Source organism: Lontra canadensis, unplaced genomic scaffold (genome assembly GCF_010015895.1).
Source record: "Lontra canadensis isolate GAN:19392208 unplaced genomic scaffold, GSC_riverotter_1.0 scaffold8, whole genome shotgun sequence".
In the NCBI taxonomy this organism is placed as follows: Eukaryota; Metazoa; Chordata; class Mammalia; order Carnivora; family Mustelidae; genus Lontra; species Lontra canadensis.
In genome coordinates, this window is record NW_022631002.1 from 33,791,509 (window position 1) to 33,798,949 (window position 7,441).

The 7,441-nt window shown below is 40.9% G+C and overlaps 1 non-coding gene across 1 annotated transcript; it reads right to left on the reverse strand.

The window, feature by feature from the left end:
- Window positions 1-1,059: 1,059 nt before the first annotated feature.
- Window positions 1,060-1,166, reverse strand: LOC116866003. The gene has a single exon (XR_004382298.1). It is a non-coding gene; the product is annotated as a U6 spliceosomal RNA (small nuclear RNA).
- Window positions 1,167-7,441: the final 6,275 nt, after the last annotated feature.

Genomic DNA, 7,441 nt, shown 5'->3' on the forward strand with positions numbered 1-7,441 from the left:
GGCAGGACGCGTGCAGAACTCAAGGCCCTCTCCCAGGGCCCTTTTCTCTAGGCCAGGCATGTAGTGAACATCCAATAAATATTTTAATTGGTATCTTGCATTATTCCCACCAATAAGACTGACAGCTTTATGGGAGTAAAACAGTATCTCTGCCATCTTTATAGTCCCCTCAACCTTTTGTTGCCTGCTTTGAAGTTACCCAGAATGGGTTCCTCCCCAAGTTGAGCTACTTCCTGCTGTGTGACTTTGATAAGTCACCCACCCTCTCTGACTCTGGAGACTAGGGATGATCATGCCAGAGCAGGACCAGTTATTACTGGAAAGATGATCAAGGTGCATCTGTAAAGTGACTCCCAGTCTGTAGACCCTCCTCTGAGACCATCGCTGTTGTGACTGAGTGGATGAGGAAGTAAGATATTTCCCCTCTCTGGCCCTCGGTTTCTTCACCTGTTTACAGAAGGTGCTCAGCTAGTTCCGCTGGCTTCTACTTGGAATATCTCAGTGACCAGGCTTGTTGCAAGAGGTGCCTCCTTACTACCAGCTTCCCAAGTTGCCCTGGGACCTACGGAAGCACTAGAAACATGGTGGTCCTCAGTACTTCAAGACCTGGGGAAGATTTCATGGATCCTTTCACGGAGGGCCCTCAAGGGTGACACAAGAGCTTCTGAAATTGAAAGCAAAATGCTTTTATTTTCTGGGAGGAAGGTCGTAGAAAATGCCATGTGAATTCACAAATCAGTCTACTCTCCAAAAGCATCTGAGAGTTGGGGCTGAGTCTCTAATGTTCGGCACAGTGGAGATTTTGTAGACTGAAATGTAGGAACATTTGTAAATTGATATCATCCCCGAGCTGTGTGTTTTGTCCAGGTTATGAAACAGATCTGAATTTAAAGTAACTATGTTCAATTCCATGGCAAACTTCAATAATTTTGAGATTACAACATCCTATTGTTTACTGAGTTTTATGCAAATTCCCATAGTCCCCCATATGCCCCTCACCATAGTTCCTACAAATGCTAATGGGTATAAACTGCTTTTTATTTTTTTTAATTGTTTTTTAAAAATATGGAACGCTTCATGAATTTGCATGTCATCCTTGTGCAGGGGCCATGCTGATCTTCTCTGTATCATTCCAATTTTAGTACATGTGCTGCTGAAGCAAGCACTCAACTGCTTTTAAAAACACAAAGTAGTATGGGACACCTGGCTTGATTATTTGGAAGAACATGCATCTCTTCTTCTCAGAGTTGTGAGTTTGGGCTCCATGATGGGTGTAGAGATTACTAAAAAAATAAAAAGAACATGAAGTAATAAAAATTAGTTTCATTTGGAGCATCTTTGAGACTCTCCTAGTATCATTAAAAGCTGTTGATGCTTCTTAGAGCCTGAATCCCAAAATCTTTTAAAAGTCAAAGGGTCCTTTAAAACTTCAGTGGGTCTTGGTGACATTAGAAGGGCAAAGAGTTGCTCTAGTCATAAAACGTCAAAATTCTCTTCTCAGCTCCACTTCAGTCCTTATGGATTACATCATACAATTTAGTGCTGATTTACTGCATAGTTTTTAAGTTTTCACATTATTATTACAATATTATTTTATTATAATAATATTCTTTATTATTACAGTAGCATTTTGCATGTGGCAGTGAATTGAATAGTTCAGAACACCCATGACAGCAGTCTCCTTTCCCAGTCCTGCATGGGCTCCTTCAGTCTGCACAGCATGCAACTCTTGATCTCAAGGTCGTGAGTTTAAGCCCCATATTGGGTGTAGAGATTACTTCAATACATGCACTTTAAAAGTTTCATTGAACCACTAGTAACTTCAGTTCTTCAGCTGGTTAATGCCACCTTAGAGGACACCTATGGAGTCATGCTGTGAAGCATGAGGCTTTTGCTCACGCTACCTCCCCTTCACTGGTCTTCTCCGTGTGTCATTGTTCCAGTGTCACTGTTATTCTGTCTATTGGTTACCTTGGTAAATTTAAATATTCAGGACTATATTTCTTTCCTATCAACCTGACATATTCTCTTAACTTCTCACTTGGTAAAACAAAAGATATCAGAACACTTCTTTTTTCTCCATTCTCTTTGCCTTACCTTCCACACGTCATCTTTCGTTGGGTACACTTGAACAAAAAGAACAAAAACAACCCTACGTAAGATAAGCACACATATTGTGAGTATAGCTTGATGAGTTTTCATAAGCCAAATACTGTGTAACCAGCACCCAGATCAAAAAACACAAATATTCTTTGTGAAATGAGAAGGGTCTCAAAAGTGCCCAGACACAATAAATTTTCATACTCATTTTTATTTTTATTTATTTTAAAAGACCTTATTTATGTATTTGACACAAAGAGAGAAAGCACAAGCAGGGGGAGCAGCAGAGGGAGAAAGAGAAGCAGACACCCCACTGAGCTTGGAGCCTGATGCAAGACTCGATCCCAGGACCCTTGGATCATGACCTGAGCCTAAATCAAGACTTGGCTACTCAACTGACTGAACCACCCAGGCACCATTCATATTTATTTTAAAAACCAGTTTATATCCATCAGCATACGTATGAGGTATGGGAAATATGGAGGAATTATGAGAACTAGCATAAAATTAAATATACAATAGGATTCTGTAATAAAAAAGCATTGGGGTTTGCCATGGAATGAAATACAGTCACCTTAAATTCATTTTGGTTTGCTTCCAATTTGGACCATAATTCTTCTATACACCATTTCTCTCCTCCCCCTCTCAGACTTTCTGACTGACTTAGGGCTTTTTTGTTTGTTTATTTGTTTGTATCCCTTGCATGGTATGTCTTTAACATGTTCTTACATTTTTTTAAAAACATCTCACCTAAAGCCCTCCGTTTTCCCAGATGCCTCTGTCCTGAGCTCCTCCATCCTTCTGCTCTGAGCTGAACTAGTTTACTTTTCAGCAATGCTGTGTCTTGCATTCACTGCTCTCCTGAGTTAGGATGCACAGTTTCAGGGATCCCATTTCCCCCTATTTACTTATTTACACATCCTCAAACAGTTACACATCCTCAAATAGCTTCCTATGAGAGGGAACACGTGGGAGTTAAATTTTCTGAGAACTTGACTGTTTGGAAAAAGTTTTTTGCTTCGCTCTCTTACTTAGTAGATGTTTGACTGGGTATAGAATTCCAGGTTCAAGGGGCACCTGGATGGCTCAGTTGGAAGAGCATGCAACCCTTGATCTCAGGGTTGTGAGTTCGAGCTCCATGTTGGGCATAAAGAATTCTTAAATAAATAAAACTAAAAAAAAAAAAAAAAGAATTCCAGGTTCAAAATTATTTTTTTTCTTGTAACTTAGTATCTATTATGTCCAGAGTCACTGTTAAGTAGCAGTCTAAAACCAAGTGGATCCCAATTCCATTCTAGTTGGCTAATTTTGTCTCTTTGGAAACTTTTGGGGGCTTTCTAGTCCCTTGATATTTTAACATTTCACTAAGATATCTTTTTCATTCACTGTGGGAGCTTTCAATCAAAATTTGGGTCTTTATTCAACTCTTAGAAATTCTCTTCCTTTATTATCTCATCCCCTCCCCCCTTTTTTGTTTTCTTGCTTTCTTCTCTCTCTTTAGTTCTCTTTTTTTGCTCTCATAGTTTGACTCCTTACCAAAGTTGATTTTCCATCCTTTAATAATTCATTTCATTTTGGCAGTGATTTTTTTTTTATCTTTAAAAGCATTCTTATTCTCTAATTGCTCTTTCTTCTTAACCTCCTTTCCTTGTTTTATTGACGTGCTATTGTTTTGAATCTCTCTGAATGTGTTCATTAGATGGTTTTTTTAAAAAAGACTTCTTTCTAATCTTTGAGTTGTCTTTTTTTTTGGTTTGTTTGAGGGTTTTTTTTTTAAGATTTTATTTATTTATTTATTTGACAGAGAGAGAGAGAGATCACAAGTAGGCAGAGAGGTAGACAGAGAGAGAGAGGAGGAAGCAGGCTCCCCGCTGAGCAGAGAGCCCGATGCAGGGCTCGATACCAGGACCCTGAGATCATGACATGAGTTGAAGGCAGAGGCTTAACCCACTGAGCCAGTCAGGCACCCCTTGTTTGGGTTTCTAACTCTTGGCTTTTCCCTCTCATGCTGCTGCTTGCCTCAGAAGCTGAGGGACCCAAGGTTTCCCTTCATATTTAAGAAAGAAAGACAGGACAGCAGTGGTGGGTCCTGCTGATGCTGTGAGTGATGGACTATTTCACTATATCCTCTCCAGAAAGGACCTGTTTAGGAAGTGGTTGGGTGTATTTGTTTCTTAGGGCTGCCATAACAAAATGCCACAGACTGGGTGGCTTAAACAACAAATATATTTTCTCAGTTCTGGAGGCTGGAAGTGAGAGATCAAGGTGTCAGAATGATTGGTTTCTCCAGAGCCCTCTCTTGCTAGCTTGCAAATGACCACCTTCTCACTATGTCTTCACATGGCCTTTTCTCCATGTACATGCACTCCTGATGTCTCTTCCTCCTCTGATAAGGATACCAGTCCTATTGGGTTAGGTCCCCATTCCTATGAACTCAATTACCTCCTTAAAGACCGTATCTCCAAATATAGTCACATTAGAGGTTAGGGCTTCAGCATATGAATTGAGGGGAGAGGGGAGGCACAATTCAGTCCTTAAAAGTTGGGCATACATGGTGCTGCAGACTGTCAGATTTTGCTTCAGGGTGAACAGGAAGAAAACCAGCTCTAAGGCAGGTGGGCCCCAAATGTTGAGTGAGCAAGTTTTTCTTCTGAGACCCTGTGTCAGTTAGGAATGTTTCAGTAATGCTTTTAAAAACACTCCATTAGCAGAGGTTTTATTTTTCCATGTAAGAAATCTGGGGATAGATCGTCAAGTACTGGTGTAACAGCTGAGCAAGGTCTTTGAGAAGCCAGACTCTTTCATCTTTGGCTCTCTGCTATCTTAACATTTTGAGTTTTCATCATCATGATTGCAAGATGGTCCGCAGCTCCAGGCGTCCCATACGCACTCAGGATAGGAAGAGTGGGGAGGGGCTGGCACCAGCCAGAGCTGTCCAATTTATTAGGGAAGCAGAGCATGGCAGAAGCTCCCTAGCGGTGTTTCTCTTTGTCCAGGTCTGGGCCACCAGCCATAGCTACAAGGGGGAGCTGAAAATAGAGTGTCTGACAATGGAAACAGAAGCAATCATGTATCAGTGCTGATGATGGGCACACATGAAGCCCCAAATAGAATCGGGGTTCAGTGAGGAAGAAGAAGAGTGACAATAGTTTCTGGGTAGATAATTAAGCGTGTCTACCACAGACACCAACACCCGTGACAAAGGTGCACACACTGCTTCTCTGAGACTCATACACCTTCCCTCAACACCTGCCCAAGCAGGGTTGAGAGGCTTTCCTTTCTGTTCCCATGGCCTCTGTTGTTGACATTAATTCATTGGCGTGGAAACTGCTTAATCTCTGTTTTCCCTCAGGCCTCTGAGCACCATGTGGGAGGAATGGGGATTCCCTAGGGCCGACAAAGAGCCTGACCCAGGATAGGGCCTTTGATACATATGGATGAAGGAAAGAAAGAAAGGAAAGATGGAGGGGAGTGGCAAAAGGGAAGGGGAAGCAAGACAGCAATCAGTACCCTTTGGGTTCTTCTTCCGGCTCCTGATAACAATGTCTGCAGATTTGGGGTTTTGGAGATTTTAGTATAGTATGTTGTTTTGTATGTTATATGATATTGATTTATATCATGTTAATTATATTATGTGTGTGTGTGTATATAATGTCAATTAATTATGTTATATTATATTATTTAATTAATTAATAATCAATACTATAATATAATTATATTATATGTATATATGTATATTATGTTAATTAATATTATAATATTGATTTTAGTATAGTATGTTAAACTTCATAGAACTCTCAGACATGGAAAGAAAACATGACCTCTTTGGGTTTTCAGTGTCTGTTGAGCGCACACTCCACAGAGAAGTAAGAGTCAGGAAGAAGAGCTGTGCCAGGCTAGTCTAGTAAGTAGGAGTTGAGAGCAGAAATTTCACAGCTCTTTTGAGGCACATGCCCCTTCTCCCTAAGATGTGCCTTGGTATGGAGGATCATTGAGCCCTGGAGATGGCACAAGGGTCACTCTTACCAAGGCTCTGTCCTGTGGGTGTTCCCTGGTCTCTAAGGTTGAGCATCTCCTCTCCCTGCCCTCAGGGACTGACGGCTATTGACGTATGACTATCCACCTGGCCTCTACTACTTATGTCCTAGGCTTCGACCTTGGCAGCCACTTCATCAGACATGAGCCTCTGGTGGTCTACAGGTCATCTCAGGCTCTCTGCATCCTTCAATAGGGCATTGGTTTCTGAATGCCACAACTTGGAGAGCCAAAGTATTCTGCCATAGACGAGTTGTTGCAGTCACCTTCAGCACCACACCCTCACGTCTCCTCTCCTGTTGAAAATGGCTCTGAACTAGAGGATAGGGTTCTCCTCAGGGCTGGCATTCATCCCTAGACTGTGTTCAGGGAAGTGGCTCATGAGCCTGTGTTCTAAGGACCCTTTATCCCCAAGGGGATGAGCCTAAAACCCCTACCTCCTCACTTAAGGAACATAACATAGCTTAACTCCAACTGCAGACATGGTTTCTGCAGGGAGAAGAACCAGCCCACCAATATGAGAGCATAAACATTGTTTCAAAATAGCATCCTAGTACAAAACTGATTCACATAAATTTGCAGAGAAGAAATATTTATTATAAATAAACAGGGGTCTCACATGGACCCTGCAGGGCAAGAAGTGAAGCAGAAATATCAGGATGTGGCTGTCTCACAATCCCTTCTGGTAACTAACACATTTCTCAGTGTCAAATACAGATTCTCAAGAGAGAAAATGATTGCCCAGCTTGAGTCCTGACCAGGTTAAAACATGGCTTCCAGGACACTACCTATGTGAAAGAGGACACTGGGGGGGTGAGGGTGTAGTTTTTCAAGAAGGAGAAAAATGGGTGCTTTGGGGTGTGGCAGATACCTCTCAAATTGTCTCCACTGTTGGAGACTCAAACAGATGAAAATGGACTTAAGAGAGTTTCTTAAAACAATATAAACATACTTCATTAAATAACAGTATTGTCCAAGAAAAGATAAGTCTTGTGTTTTTAGCCCATATTCAGTATAAATATATGCTTTCTAAATATTTTCTTCATGGGATAGTAGTTGACCTGCCATTTTCATCATGGGGTGGTAGCTGACCTGCCATTTCTTAAAGGGTTCTCCTTTAAGATGTATGGAGGAATATTTGTATGTTTTATCTCTCTTACATAGGAGTCATAAGGTGATAGTGATTCTTAAATATGACACTAAAATCACCAACAAAACACAAATAAATTGAACTTCATTAAAACTACAAACCTTTTTTCATCAAAGAACATTATCAAGAAAAGGAAAATGCAACCTATAAAATGGA